Here is a 14,883-nt window from a genome sequence, read left to right as displayed (position 1 = left end):
TGAGAGCTACTGGACTGCAAAAAATGCTTAGCTGTGATCTCAGTGGGAATTTTGATTTTAGTAAAATTGCTGGCAGGTCTCACAAGCTTGGGGTGATCTAGCTTTCTATCACAAATGCAGTCAGCAAGTTACCCCTTCTAGTAGGAAGGTTCATGAATTTGTTGTTTTGTTTATAACCAATTTAAAGAGCTTGAGAGCAGATTATTTTGCCTTTTAAAGTACTAATCCTCAACCTTTTTAGTTGCAGCTCTACCTGTCTTATCTGGAAAAAATATTAGTCCAAAGGACCGTCCTTGTTCCTAAAATGTTTTTATTTGTAGCCAAGTACCAACTGGGCTAAACTTTGAATGTTTGTCTTTGCTTTTGCTTTTCTCCATTCTGTTTGCTCGTCAGCATGCCTGCGAAAGCATCCAAATAACCTTTATTTTTCTGCAAACCCTCTGTCAGTCCTCTCACAGTCACTTGCAGACCACCAGCAGACAAACATCAGGTTGAGAAACACTAAGAAAAGATGTAACGAGTCTTGAAATGGCTTTTAGGCTGCCGGGTTTGCCAGCAGGCAGGCGACGGTTGGATGTCACCTGCCGTTTGCAGGGACCCCAAGGCTCCAGACAGCCCACAGGTTGTCCCCATTGATGGCCATCTCCCTGCCAGGGGTGGGGGCCTTGCAGAACGCTGGGTATTCTTGCAGCCGTAGGAAAATACTGTCTCCATCCCAAAACACTTTGTGCAAGCCATCTCTTTCCTTTTGCCCAGGGAGATTGGTTCGCTGGGAGGGAGTTTCGGTAAGGAAAGGATGAGGAAAAGATCGTATTTATTTCCTCCACGAAGGAGCCTGAGGATCTGTCTCATTCCAAGACATCTGATTAATAGCTCAACTGAAAGAGCATTGGAAAACTTTCACATCATTTATCAGTTTGGAGAAGGGAACTGAAAACAAAAAATATGTTTGTTTTCATTTGCTTCCCTTCTCTCCCTCCTCCAACCATCCTCTCGTCCTCTGGTCCTCCCCTCCTCACCGCGGGAAGGGAAGGATGGCGGAGCAGGGAGATGCGGTGGAGGGCAGCCCTCGGCGCACTGGCTTCCCAAACCCAATTACAGGATTCATTGTTAGTTTTCAGCAGAAAATTGGAACATTTCAGCAAACAGAAAATTTTCTGTGAAGATGTTCTTTTCTATCCAAAATGTTCTTTTCCAGAAAACTATTTCGATGATTAAAATTCTAGTTATTTCTGTCCTGGAAAACCTAGCTGGAGGTTCAGCTCTGAGCTCCAAGCTGGCCGGTGTCTTCTGGACCTCTTACAAAAGTTACACATCTCTCTGTGAGCTGCACTATAGGATGCTTGGAGGGGAGCAATATGTTTGTTTTTAATGATGCTGCTAGTTTTCGCTATAAATTTAAACAAAGTGGGCGGTATTGGAACCAGCTGCTAGAATTTTTTTGTTTGTTTGTTTTCATGAGGAAAATGGTAACGTACTGCAATAAATTAAACAATGTACATATTTTTACATAGCGCTGTCTCTGAGTGTCTAGCTGCTAGGAAATTACAGAAGCTGAGGGCAGCATTAGGCCCTGTATTCATTTCACATGCACTGAAGTAAAGCGACAAATGTTTCAGAGTAACTGGGTTTCCTTTTAAAGTGACACTTTTTTTGTGCTTGAAAAATGTAATGAGCCTTCACTAAGAGATTTTTCTGGCTGTGTTCCTTCCTTAATGACCTGCCCTTACAAAATAAGCTAAGGAAAAAATAATAATAAAAAAAAAAAACAGGGGAAAAAAACCAAATCCATTTGGTCAACTTCTCTTTTCATTAAATGGAGAGCAGCAACGCTTTTAGATGGGGAAATAAAATGCAGAGCCTCGTAGGTTCCCATTAATTCCTCAGCCCATCCTTAATTAGTGTTTTACAGCTAATCCTCATCATATATCTTAAAGAGTTTCACTTGAGTTGGTTCCCCACAAGTTTTATTGCATGCAAAATACTTGGAGTGGCGGCTGGGTGGTGGGAATGGCTGCGGTCTCGGTGTGGAGGGAGAACTGCTGCTCCTAATTGATTGCTCACTGGAGCTCGCCCCAGCTCGTTACCCCCAGGCCTGACTTTCCTCCATATGCCTGGTGTCAAATTTGGGAAAGCAGCTGGTCATTCAGAGCTCATCCTGCGGGAAGTGGTGGGAGCCGGGGAGCGGCGGTGCCGCTAGCCGCTGAAGCGTGTTTTGCTGCTGGTTCTGCAGCCTTTAATTGAGCTGCGTGACAACACCATTCAGGAACTATCAAAATAAAGCCTTTGAGGAGATTTGTGTTAACAAGTTTTTGAAGAAACGGGGGCTTTGTTGCAAGCGTAATATGCAGATCAGACGCCTTTCAGCATCGCAATATTCTGCCTCGTGCTGTAACCAACAGAAATAGAGCTGTAGAAAAAGGCCCTTTTTACAATGCAGTGGTACTCTGGTGAGCACCCCCAGGATGGGCCGGTTTGGAAATGAACTAAAGACACTAATTTTAATGCCCTCAGTGTATAAAATGCAAGTATTTTAAAACTGGCAGCAGTAACGGGTGCGGACTAGACCTCCCCCAGTATCCATAATCGAAAAACACTATAGGGTCCATTAAGGCCATTTAAAGCTGCAATGCAGTCTAATGGTATTAAACTATTATAGGGATCACACACGTGGCACCAGAAATTAATGTCCACAACTGCGAGCAGCCACTGTGCATGCTTTTTTGTCAACACTGCAGTAGTTCAAGAATATTTCAATTGTTCATGATAATTTAGACCTAATGTTATATACTTTTTCATAAAATATTACTAATACTCAGCAGAGGGGCTGGGAATTAGCATTTGATTAAAGCCAGCTTGAAAATAAATGCTATTTGGTGGCCTCTCTCTATGCCATTCAGCGTAAGTTTATTTTGCATTCAAATAACCCGCGTAGAAGTGATGGGCTTCTAGGTTTCAAATGATTTTCAGTAATTAAACCAAAGAAGAATGACTTGCTCCCGTCCACCCTCTCCCAGCTTTATGAGGATATTTGTCACCTTTCTACCTCTCGCAGGCTGCGGCAGCCGGCAGGTATCGGCTGAGTAAGGCTGTCGGTGGTACAGTAGATCTTGCTACCTTTTAAGCATTGCGGTTCGCTCTCTTGCAGAAATCAATCTGCCGGGGAGCTGTATACACTGCGGATGGAAATGAGAGTCTCAATTTCAATTTACTAAGCAAGAAAGTTGCATGGCGGGGGTCGGTTAGGAAGGGAAAATCAGAATTCCTTAGCATGGCCTTTGAGCTGGGTGATGCTGTGCGCTGAGCTAGGAATAGCACTGGCACCAGCCCGGGGGGGGGAAGCTGTCAGAAACTTTGCGGTCTGTCCATCTGCGACATGTAGCAGGTCAGATTTAAAAGGGTGAATTTGAAGAAGGGAGAAAGAGGACAAGTTCAGGGGTTGTTTTTCATTGTTTTCTGTTCTTTGGCAGTTTGGTTGGGTTATTTTTCCTGTGCCATTAGATCCCATTCTAATTATTATTATAATTTTTTGCACGGCACACCAAATATTTTTTCAAGCCTGTGACAGAAATGTCGGCATAAAGAAGTAGGACCAGAGCTCTGCCAAACGTATTAAGTGATACTCAGTGATCAGAACTTAGCAGCAAAGCAGAATCTGTGTCTGAGGGAATACCCACAAAAGAAGTGAGGAATACAAATATTAATGAGTCTGATATAAAACATTTTTAAAGCATTTTTATAGTTGCTATAGAAACACCTTGGCCTTCACTCTTGCTAATTAGTGGGATTTTGCACATTTTATATTTGAAAATGCAAATCGGATTTCATAAATTATTACTTATTTTTCATTTATATTTACAGTACTGTTATCCAGATACACGCAGGAAGTCTGAGATATTAATTAGTTATATAACACAAATAAATATGACATTTATGGTCACAGGACATCTCTTGTTTTAAATATTCATCTGGTAAATGCTTGGGGGACTTGTGCAAAGATTAATGCTTTTGTAGGAGAATTAGGTAAATATAAATGAATGGGGCCTAATGAGTTTTTAATAAAGTGCATTTTTGGAGCAGTAGAAGAACCATAATTATTTTGGTCGAAGGAATGCAAGCCCATCTTTAAGTGGTTATGCAGGGCTAAGAATATTGCTCAGATTTTTCTCTTCTTCACCCCACTGGCAACCATCACCACTTACATGGCTGTAAGTCCAGGGAGGTCCCACGGACGAGACTAGCGTACGAAATGATGCTGCTAAGAGCCGCGTGTTTAGTCCTGTCTCCTTTACTTTCTAAAGTCTTGTTTGAAGTGTTGTGCCAATCAATGTACCTCTCCGATGTTGTATGTAGTAGTCCAGGAAATACTCCAAATTCTTCTAAAATACACACAGTACCCTTCTCTCAATTTTTCGTTCAATAAATACCCCATCTGAGTCAGTGAGGGCTGAGCTGAGGAAAAGGCTGCAAAGATCAGGCTGTGTTGTATATGTGTACAGATTTACCCGTTCGCTACGGATATGCGTTTGGAGACTCTCTGAAAATTCAGTTCTTCTTGTCCTTATTTGATCTGTGGATTTAGTAAATGAGCAAAAGCCTTTTTGCCCTGGTGGTCTGGTGGATTCTCTATTGTACTTCACTAATTTTTCTGTACTGTTTTAGTGATAAGCAAGAATAGCCTGTTTTCCTGCATCTGTACTTCCATGTAAATCCATATTTTTCCACATGCTGGATGCTAAATAGTTTTAGGAAGGCACTTGAATAAATATCTGAAAAATGTGGTTTGTTCATATGTTATCTTGTTAATCAGTGACTTCCGTAGATGCATGTGTTCTGGACGGCACGCACCACAGTTTAAATGAGTTTATTAGCTGTGAATATGAACAGCTTGTTCAAATCTAATCTATTTAAACCATATAAGTAAAATACTAAACAGATTTACTTTATACATCGCAATGAAAAAGAACAAAAGTTTGGAAAAGGCTTCTTTTCTCTTTTGGAAATTGAAACCTATATTAGCAGCGAACACATGCACATATGCTTGATGTAGTCAGCAACAGGAACGCGGCGGTGAGCAGCTATCGAAGCGCTGCAGACAATGCTAATGGAACAGCTCCCAGATCTAAAAACATTTTTGTTGGCTATGCGATACTTGAAATGCTAGCAGACAGCCAATCTGAAAAGGGAAAAAATTACATTTCTGATATGTTACATTGTGTTAAATTGGATTCTGTTGTCATGCCATGTACTGCTGTGTCATTTCATGTATTGACTTTTAACCGGCTGGAACCATGTCGTTTTTAGAGATTGCAATGTGACAAAATCCAACCTGTGGTATTGAATGAGCAGTCCCTATTTCTCTTTTGGGGTTCTGGAAACCAGAGGAGGAATTCACTCCTAAGTATTTATGGAGCGAGATGTATGAATATGGAGTACATTTTTATGCTGATTACTATCTTTCCTGCCAAGCAAAAGAATAGTGCCTGTGGAAGTGAGGTGGAAAGATAGCTACACACACAGAGGTCCAGATCTTGCAAAGTTAAACGATATGGAGGAATGGGGAGGGGTTTTCTGCTGCACGCTCCACAGGGCTCAACAAAACTAGATGTGAGCTGTGAAACTCTTTGCCCCAATTTCTTCTTGCAGCAGCTTTTCCTGCCACCCATTCGCAACCAGCATTCATCTGGTAGATACGATAGTACCTGGATAGACCACGTGCACCCCAAAATGTGGTGCTTCTTGCTGGGGTGGTGGGTGTTCTGGTGTGATGGGTGGCTGAGCATCTGCAGAGGCAGCTGGCTTGGCTTTACAGGGCTTGAGGAGTGGGCTAAAATGGGGAGAAGAATTCGATCCCTTTTAATGAGCTCCCAAATTAAGTGTCACTGCATAGAAATAACAATAAGGCCATCAGAAATGCTTAGGTAGACAATGACACATTTTAACTCCTCAAAAAAAGAAAAAAAAAAGCCATCTAAATAAAAGTTCAGCACCTTCTCTGTGACTGAGGTAGGAGAAAATATTTGCAGAACTGGGACTCAGCCTTCTGTGAGCAGCATGCGTGAAATATGGTAATGTTGAAAGTAAACACAAAAAGAGTTAAAACATGAAATTTAAGGCACAGTTCAGTGAAAAGTCAAGAAGGACAGTGTGCACCCGTCTTCAGTCCGACGCAAGGGCCGGTTTGCCAGGACGTTGCTGCACTGGTAATTATCTCTGGAGCAGACAAGCTGTTCCCTGTACCAGTGGCCTGCGTTTCAGCTCCAAACTGGGAGAAGGGGCAAGGGGACAGGTTTTTTTTCTGTTGTTGTTTTCTTTTTATGGACATTACCTCTTCTGCTCTCCAAGTCCTAAAAATGTTTTTGCTTTTTTGGGATGGAATAAGCAAATGTCTTTGCATTTTGTTCTCTGTTTCTCCCCCAACATTTTTTTTTGTAGAAGGAGGGCAGGAGACAAAATGAAGTAAAATGCAGAAGTTTTCCTTTCCAATTTCTTTGCCAAAATGGAGGTAATGAAATCAGTAGTCCTCTTGGGATTTCTCTCTCTCCCTCACTCAAATTTTGGTATTCGTGACATTTGCTCCTCGTATGAGGAAATGCTCCTAAAAACTCCCGTGCTGAAAATGTCAATAAACAAAGCAATAAAAGAAGGCGGGATCGGTAACAAAAAGGCATTGTTTTTTGGTATGTGGTGAACAACAGGCTGCAGCCCGAACCTCTCAAAATAGACTCCATCCTTCAGGACGAGGCCCCCATACCTCTCTTGCAGAGGATAAATTAAATGGCGAGGCATTTGCTGGTCCCCAACCCCACCAAAGCAAACAAGCTCTTGAATTCAGGGCTGTCATCAGCACCGGGAAGGCCCTTGCAGGATCACAAAACAAATCGAGCAGCGGAGGGTTTCCGGGCAGCCAGCTAACAAAAATATACTATCAGAGGATGCAGTCCGCTGAGCTCTGCGTCCGACGCAGCAGTGGGCTGCAAACCTGGGCTTCCGCTGCACCGCTTCACCCCACATCTGGAGGGGCTGCGACCATCAGCGTCAGACCATTTTAGAAATTAGATACTCGGGGTATCAGGAAGTTGATTCGACTTCCACTTCCTTAGCAAAACACGCATTAATATTTAAGGTTTTCTTTTATAAAGCCGTGTTCTGTCTCGAGCACAGGGTGAAATTATGCGCTGGGAAAATTCGCTGGGATGGAGCTGGAGCGTTCAGTGATTTCAGGCCGTTTTTGAAAAGCACAGGCTAATTGAATCCTGCTGGTTTGTTAGTGCTCTTTGACAGCTTTATATAAGTACTAAATAATATTTATAAAAAATAGATATATATGTCTACAGAGGCATACACACACCTACAGAAAGGAGGAAAAAAATCTATAAAACATTTCCACACTCAGAAAAGAAATCATGTTTATTATACTCGGTTCTGCACTGTTTAGCATCTTTCTTCAATTAGATGGCCAGATGACACGGATCTTCCTGTTACTTTCAGTAAGCACAAGCTTTACTATCAAGGTTGGACCTTTTGCTTTTCCTTTCTTGAAAGACAATTTCCCTTTAAAAAACCCACATATTTTATTGTAACAGATTAATAGGGTGCCACAAAACTGATAATGCAATCTTGAATGCTGTGTGGAATTCCACTTCTAATCCAAGAGTCTCATTTTTCATACATTAAAAAATGTTTCTTGCTTATGAAAGTTTCTTTTTTCCCCTTTTAAATGTTGCTGGGATAAAAAACCAAACAGAAAAATAGTTCTTTAAGGGCTTTACTGATTCCGTGTGAATAATCTATTTTTTTGAATAAACAGCCTGTATATGTTAATGTTGGTTATCTGAAGTTTCATGGTCAACAGATGTTCAGTGGAATAATATGCAAAGGTTTAAATTCAGGCACTGAATGCTCTTTCATGGGAAGTTTACCTTGTGGATCCAGACATGTCGTCTTTTTAGAAACGCTAAATCCTTTTTTCCCCTTTTTGATCAGAAATTAATGTAAATGTGCCCAATATACCCCTACACGCCAATATTTAAAACAACAAGCATAACTTTTGACAGCTCTCTACCCATGTGCTCCCATCCGCAGATAAAATACAACAGTCAAACCTCTGTCTCTCCCCAAAATCGGACTTAGGCAAATAGCTGAGACTTAAACTCAACAAACTGGGTCTCCGAAGGGCTGCTGGTAAAAGAGCATTCCAGAGCCGGGAGTCATGTATCAGCGATGGCCTGTTTCCCATCCCCGGCTGCTCAGAGCTGGGAACAATTAACAAGAGGGCCACAGCTGATCCCGAATGATGGGCTGACAGATTGGGAGTGAAAGTGATCTCCTAGGTGCTTAGCCTCAAACCGCAGCCTTAGGGATCTCTGGCGGAGATTTGCAGAGCGTGCGACGGGGGGGCCGTGCCGCCAGCTGCCGGGGCTCGGCTTCGGAGGCTGCCGAAGCACTGCTGGGAACCGTGCGCGGGTGCAAGCCCTGGTATTGCTTCTTGAGGTAAAGAGGAGGTGAGAGGGAAAGGGAGAGGAATAGAGGATTTCATTTGTGGGAGCGACCAGCCCGCAATTCCAGGTGGTCTCAAATTAATATTAGAAAAAGGGATTTTGTTGGTATTTAGGGCACTTAATTAATAAGCTGCCAGAGAGGGAAAACAGATTTGAAAGTTGGCATGGCTGTTTTGCAATACAAGCTGGATTACTGTTCCCCTTTAGCTCATGTTTAGCAACTCTAGTTGTTGCCGGCTCCTCTTGGTGCGAGGAATCTAGATCACAAAAGCTTTGTTTTCAACATCCATCTGTCCGGCCGTCCTCAGAGACTCATACCTTCTCAGCATTTTGTTTTATCAGCCTCAGCTTATACGAATCTGGCACGTGCTGCAACAGGGAGGATTTGGGGCAGGCTTGACGGAGGTGTGTGAATGGTACACCACCAGCTGAGGTTCTCAGCCCCAGCCCACGCGCGGCTCCCCAGCCCGGTCGGCGGCAGCCCCTGCAGGTCCCTCCTTGAGCATCGCTGTGCGAGGACTGCAAATAGTCGCCATCTCAGTTCCCAGTCCCTCAGCTGAGATCCATCAGCCACAAACAAGGGGCAGTTGGCGGTGCTTAAAACTTATAATTTTTTCCCATGGGAAGAAGCTGACGTGCAAACCTACCTACAGAGCCTGGGCTTGCTGCTGCTGCTGCTTTACCTGGATGCTGAACTGGGCTTTTAATTGGTTTCCCCAGCCTATTTTCCAAGTGTAATAACTGGTTTTGGGTTCTGGGCAAGTGTGTGTTGTTATTGTTAGGGACATCGCTGTGATTTTCCAAGGAGGCTGAAGGGGTGATGTTCCCAGGTCCTTTGAAAGTGTCAGCCTAAGCCCATTGTGCTACCAAGCTGTAAATCAGTAACTGATAAAATAGTGTGTGTGTGTGTGTGTGTGTGACCCCATATGTGTGTCCCTGCGAGCGGCTGAATCTTTAATGCAAGGGAGAGGAAGGGGCTTTCTGCAGGTGAATATAAAAGAAACGATGAAGTTCTTTAGAGGTGGCATCCTGGAGGTAGTTATATGCGAAAAGTCAGACACAGCCTAGGGGTGCATCTTTATATTATTTATTTGTTTGTTTAGCCTGGAGCTGGACTCATCGTATGATTGCAGCTGCTGTAAAACTTATGTAGGGGCCAGTACTGCAACGTACGACTGAGTGCCTTTTTGTGAATTCTCTGAGCATTCAGAGAACAATTTAATAAATGGACTGAGAAAGCCATCACTTCTTAGGTTTCTAAAATAACACCTTTCCCTATCATTTTTCTCTTAACCATTTTCTATTAAAATTTTTTGAGAGTGAAGTTAGGGGCACTGAATAATTTCACTTTAAAAAGACAGGAATCATTTTCATAGAAGAAGTGATGGTTCTGGAGTGGTTTGTTGCTTATAGGATTTACTTTTTCCTTAAATCTGATGCCTACGCCCTCATCGCAGAATGTTTCAATGAGTGACTCTTTTCTGGAAGGGGGCAACAGATGACACACGAGATGGACTCTGACTCGTGACTCTGGAGATGTCAGCTAATTCCTGCTCTAGTTTTTCTGCTAGGCTTCAGGTGGCTGCCCCCAAGTTTTCCTGAGAAAAACTCAGCATCTGGGATGCCAAGTTCTTCTGAAAAGGTGGGGAAATGAAAGTATTGAGAATTGCTGAAGGCTTGAGGTAGCTGTCATGCCTGAGCGCTTGGAAACCTGTCCTTGCATTCATCCCTCCATCCAGGGTGATGTCCTGGAGTGAGACAACTCCAGCTGCTTTCCAAAGATGGGTGTCATGGCCAGATCTTTATCTCCATGCTGCAGCCCTTTGTACAGGTGCATGGCAAGTGACTCATGTCTCAGCCAGTTTTCTCCTTACAAACCAGGACTGCTGTGGTTAAAAGTTTAAACAAACCTGAAATACTTGATTCCCAGCTGTGTTCAGCTTGCATAAGAATGTTACCTTCTAAGTTAGCATGTCCCCAGCATCCTTACTTAATGAAGTAAGCTTCGTTTTTGTTGTTAAAATGGAGGGTTGGTTTTTTTTTTTTCATTGAAGTGTGTTTTCCTCTTTAAGGTATGAATGTTTCCTTTTATGCTCCTTCTGCTTTTTTTGGTTTAGGTACTCCCTCGGGTACCAATGCGATGGCCATTTGGTCATTCAGGGGGAAAAATACATTTAACAAATGCTTTTCTGACCCATATCTTGCTTTGAGATGTGCAGAAGATGGATAGTCCCAATACACTCTGTTCTCTTCCTCAGACAAAGCTACCCAAATTTCATAGACGGAACGTACGTGTTCCATGATGCAAAGTTGCTAATTTTATTGTCATCCAGATTATTGATGTTATTTTTGAGGTGTTGTAACTACGGGCATGGAACAGTGCAATCTGCATATAAGACAATGCAAAATACCCCTTTAAATTATAAATACTTAGCATGAAAAGTTCTGTCACATTTCTTAAAAGCCTGCTGACGAATAGCTTTATGCTGGGAAATGGCTTCCTAAGCATATTTGGTTGTGTGTGTCTTTATGTCTGAAAATGGGGATATTTTATTTTAGCAAAGATTCCCAAGAGATCTGCATGTCTCTCGCTTTTTACCGCTGTTCTTTCTTGATTTGTGTGATGTTGAGTACAACGTCACTTTATTGCATTGATGGGATCATATTTAGTGGCCTCTTTGCTTGCTTCTTATGATTGCCCGGAAACTGTATTGATACTGATCATTTCAGAGCCTATTATACTCCAAAACCTGAAATACAGTTGATAGAAAATGGTATAAGTCCTATGGCATTTGCAGAGGCTTTTCCATGGCACTGGAGTCTGGAGAGCTGTAACTCAGGAGAGATACACAAAGGTTATAAGAAATCTGCATTCACCGCTCCTTTTTCCTGGTTATTAGAAAGTAAGGAAGAGCCCAACTTGGATGGTTTTTTTTGTCATTAATTTTCAATGAGAATGTGATTATGCTTTAATTGATGAGCTCTCCTGTGAAATCTCATGGCATAGATAATAAAGGTAACAGGTATCTTGCTGACCTGGGGAAAGAACAGACTTTCCCTCTGTATAACCACAGTGCTAATGACACTTAATAGAGAACATAATTTCACCTTTTTCTTTTTTTTTTTAATTCTGCTCCATCACTCACTAAGGACCACATTGTCAGCAAATGTGTACAGCTTCATATATTTTTCAAGATATACTTGCTACCTGTGTGATAAGCCTCATTTTATGCCCCATATTAGGCCCTCTTCCAGTCTGGGTGTTATTTGTTCCCTGGCCCTGGATTATCTTGGAGCAGGCACTTCTGTAACGCTGTGATTTGGTGATTATTGTTCTTGACATTTTTCTCCATGGAAGAAGAAGAAACTTCCTTGTGACTGCATTTTGCTGTTCCAGGCATATGCACTGCAGAGCATCTTTACCATCTACTGATACCCTTTCTGAGGTTAATCTATTGTAAAATTAGATTGTAAAAATGGACACAGTTTTCACATTTACATGCCAGCACTGAAGGACTTGTGGAATAATTCAAATACTGTACAATTCCTTTTGCAGAAATCACTGCAAAATTCATTTGTAAGTGACATGTAAACCATGCAAATTAGCATGGATTCTTCTTCAGTTCAATTCATCTTTCAGAGATTGTTACCCTTCCCAATCTGATTGCCTTAAGAACACAGATTGTCTTCTCTTGATGGTGAAACTGCTTTAATCCCTTTTTCCAAAGGTCAACTAATCTCCAGTCTTAAGTGCAATAGATGCAAATACAGTTCTCTTGCAATGTTCCTTCTAATTTAATTCTCTCCTAAGCTTTCATGTATAAACCTAGTAATGGATCAAGTTTGGAAGGGGTCAAAAGGTTTCTGTTCCAGTAAAATTTAAATTGACATCGCATACTGATAATGGTTTGCTCTACTTTACTATAAACACTAGCTACTACTCTATTGGGATATCATTTTGTGCAACAACACAGCTATTCCAAACAACAGCAGAACATATTCCTTGTTTTGTTGCAAAAGTTAGTGCCTGCAACCTGTGATACAAGAGAAGGAAAAATGCATTGTTTTTAATTCACAGTTGTTATGCAGCATCTTTGGCCTACTTGTTTTATTCCATCATCCTTAATTGCGTTTATAAAGCAAAAAAATGATGCAGATTGCGCACAAATATAAAATTCACAATTAATTAGCTGCCCATTGCTGAGACCTAAATAAAGGCCAAAATGTGATTATTTTTTTTATTACTTGGAAAAAAGTCTCAGTATTAACCAGCTGTATGTAGTTGCTTGTTTTGGTCTTTGGTGTAGAAACCCCTCATCTTTAAAAGCAAGTGAATAAGCACAGTCCAGCATCTGACTGACTGCAGACGCAAGAATGGCAAGCACGTTATGAAATATTGACAACGGCGTTTTCGTAGGTGGAACATGCCCGTGATGTCCTACTGAGCTGGATCACGCTTTCTTGTTAAATTCAAAAAAGGGCTGGTGTTATCAGCGAGGGACACTTACAGGATTTGATTGATAAATTTACTGCTCTTGTGGATTACCTCGTCCTTTTGTGCAGGACTGGCAGAGTGTCAGGATAGGGTCTTGACAGACACCAGAACACATGTCCATACTAATTTATGGTGAGGGCCGGGGAGCCAGGGCATCGTTAGACACCAGGCCACCGTGCCATGGAGTAGAAGGCCTGGATTTCACTGGATGGCACTTTTTCCTCCTCGAAGGCAGCCTTTCCTATAACTGCTCTGTATGATTTCATGATGTACTAAAAGTGCTGCGTGATCATTAATGGAGTACATGGAGGGGCACAGCAATAAAAGATGGGGTTATTGATTAGCTTGTCTTTTAAAACAAAGGGTTGTACAGAACTTAGAGCTTTATGCAAGGAACTTAAAATGTTTTTTGTTCTAACCTTGTTAGAGTTTCTGGACTGCCTTTTTTTTCTGCAGTGAAACATGGAAAGTGTGTTGGTGTTGCAGCCGTACTGGTCCCCAGTTGGGCTGGTGGGTTGCCCACACGCTCTAGGAAACCCTAAGGAGTATTTTTGAAACAAAACACTGCGCAGGGTATCAGATTCTAGCACAAGAATTATACTTTGTGTGTGTGTTTTTCACCAGAGCAGATAAGGGTGAAAGATAAACAAGGTATTACATACTTTGGGGGTATTTTAATTTTCAGACTACCCTAGAACGGGGGTAGCGGCGGGGAGGGAAGGCTACCACGAGGCTCTGCTCGTTCTGCTCTGCCCTCCCAAGTGTGCTCCCACTGGGTTGGGGTGGGGGGCTTGCTGGGGCAAGGACCGCGTGGTTCTGCTCTTTGTTCCATGCCTGCCTGAGGTAAATGGCTGGAAAACTTCAGTAAGCATCTTTCGTTAGGTTTGCAAAAAGATAAAAAAAAAAAAAAGAAAAAAAAAAGGGGGGGGGGGGAGGAGAAAGACAGGAACAATCCAAATGTGCCCTGCCAGCCTGAAATAGCTCGCCACAGGTTTGAAATCCATTTCCCACAATGGTAAGAATTAGAAAGCCACAAAAGCCGACCTGTACATTTGTGCTGTATGAGGATTGCTGATACACAGCGGAGCTGTCATTTTAGGAGGAAATCATCCATCATCTGCCTGCTAGTCCCCAATAATCACCTTCTATTACAGTCAGATTGAATCTTCAATTGGTGGCATAATGCCAGTTTTTCCACAGTTCTCAGTTTCCTGTTCTTTACAGAGGTATTCAAAATAATTTGCCATTCAACTCTACAAATGTAGCACTTGCGGAGAATATTATTATTGTTAGCATGTTGCTTCTAAAGCAAGTCTGTGCCGAAGCATAATTTGCTGAATTAATCATTGGTCACCCATTTACATTCCTTTCCCTGTCTTTTCCCCCCACACCCAGTTACGATTTTGTAATCGTTGTTGTTGTTGTTGTGTTTCGTACACACTGATGCAATGTACAATTTGAAAAAGATGTTGAGCAATGACCCTACTGCTAATGATAAAAGCAATGACCTGATTAGAAAGACTCCATCAAGCAGAAAGCTAAGGGTGCCAGCACAAGGAAAACTCACAGAGATAAAATGTATAGTGAAAATGGCAAATGTTAAGACAGAGTTTAAGATGGGTTTTATGGTGTTTCCCTCTCTTCTAATTGTTGGTATATGGGAATCCAGAGAAGACGATGACGACATCCAACTTGACAAAAGCTCAAAGATTCCTGAGCAGACAAGATATCATGGGGAGTATTTTGGGGGTACTGAGGGCCCAACAAAACTTACCCATCTTTTAAATACTTTAAATGTATGTGAATTTTCATATCTCCTTTTCCCCTTCTCCCCAGTGTGAATTAAGATGCAGCCTTGTACTAAATTGAATCTCTGCCTATCTTTTG

At 42.0% G+C, this 14,883-nt stretch overlaps 1 protein-coding gene across 7 annotated transcripts in view; it reads left to right on the top strand.

Annotated features, from left to right (window-relative positions):
- EBF1 (EBF transcription factor 1) overlaps positions 1 to 14,883 on the top strand; it is a 285,268-nt gene that overhangs the window by 58,822 nt on the left and 211,563 nt on the right. The window lies entirely within an intron of this gene.

Source organism: Harpia harpyja, chromosome 20 (genome assembly GCF_026419915.1).
Source record: "Harpia harpyja isolate bHarHar1 chromosome 20, bHarHar1 primary haplotype, whole genome shotgun sequence".
NCBI classification, from domain to species: Eukaryota; Metazoa; Chordata; class Aves; order Accipitriformes; family Accipitridae; genus Harpia; species Harpia harpyja.
The sequence above is the reverse complement of the archived record's forward strand: the minus strand, read 5'-3'. Positions and strand labels throughout refer to the sequence as shown.